At 52.8% G+C, this 1200-nt stretch overlaps 1 long non-coding RNA gene across 1 annotated transcript in view; it reads right to left on the bottom strand.

Moving 5' to 3' along the window:
* The window catches only part of LOC127750982 (uncharacterized), a 76336-nt gene that overhangs the window by 29966 nt on the left and 45170 nt on the right, over window positions 1-1200 (bottom strand). The gene's annotated exons all lie outside the window — the stretch shown is intronic.

The following is a 1200-nucleotide window of genomic DNA, read 5'->3' as shown; positions in this document are numbered from 1 at the left end:
GGAGGAGGATCGGGGGCCTGGGTCAAGAGGTTGCAGCCCGGGCTGGTGGACGTGCCGGCTGCAGCTGCCGGACCGGGCGGGTGTGGCGGAGCGGCATAGGGTGCCGGGGAGGGGGAGGAGAGATCCGAGAGCCCTCAAGTGGCCCTCAGCGGGCGAGGCTCACAGGGGCGCATACACTGCCGAGAAAAATACAGCGCAACTATTTACTGCTTGTATGACGGGCGCATTTACTGACAAAAGAGATGTGATCCATTACTAGTCAGTCATATACTTGCCCGCTTTGTTCGAACAGTACTTAACGGGCTAAAGCAATTAAAAGTGCGCACTGAAAATGCTAGGTCAGATATCTTCCTCTCAGGGGCCTTATAGTCATCGCTCTGCTTGAGCGATAGGCAAAATTGTCGGCCATATGCGGCCATATGCAAGTGTATGATCGACCAATAAGGACGACACAAGAACACTGTTGTTTATTTTCTGCTTCGTCAGTGTCTTTGGTGGGAGAGTGGCGTGGCAGTGTAAAGGGCGGAAAAGGAACCACTTCCCCTTTGAAATCAGGATTGACAGCCCCACTCCTTTAGAGTTAAGAATCCTCTTAATGAGTGCCGAACGGGGCCGGGTGGCCGGCCGCACCACACCACGAGAGAGTGAGCGCGAGGGGCTAGAGCGAGCGGGAAGGGGGAGTGCTCGCTCCCACCGCCTGCTGTCTTTCTTCTCTCGAATGCCAAGCGGTCGCTCCCTCTCTCTCGGTGCGAACGCCACTAGCCGCACCCTCTGCCGCGCCAGCGAGTCAATGCCTAGGCTAATTGCCTCTGCCATCCGCTCCCACCGACCAGCAGGGGTGCAGACCAGGGCGCGTTACGGGGTTACACTCTGTGAGGAAATGGGGCCGCAACCAAAAACATTGTGTATAACGTCGTATGTCAACACGATCCAAAGGGGAATCAACTCAATTTACGTTTTTAATTCTCGTTTGTTCTTTTACGTAGTGATATAGAGCGCAAAGGCTTCTTAAGAAAACCTGATTAAGGAATGAATTTTCTCAACAGACACAACTAGTCAGTGACAATTTAGTCACTAGCTATAGTTTGTGTTTAAATCGTTGCTTTTTTGAAGACAACGCTTCTGTTTTTTTGGAGTGCAGGGGTGGCCGGGTGAGTCAGTCAGAAAATGGAGTATCGCATGTACACGATATCCCCCCCC

Source organism: Frankliniella occidentalis, unplaced genomic scaffold (genome assembly GCF_000697945.3).
Source record: "Frankliniella occidentalis isolate FOCC.00 unplaced genomic scaffold, Focc_3.1 Scaffold7, whole genome shotgun sequence".
NCBI lineage: Eukaryota > Metazoa > Arthropoda > Insecta > Thysanoptera > Thripidae > Frankliniella > Frankliniella occidentalis.
This window is presented reverse-complemented; position numbering and strand designations above follow the sequence as displayed.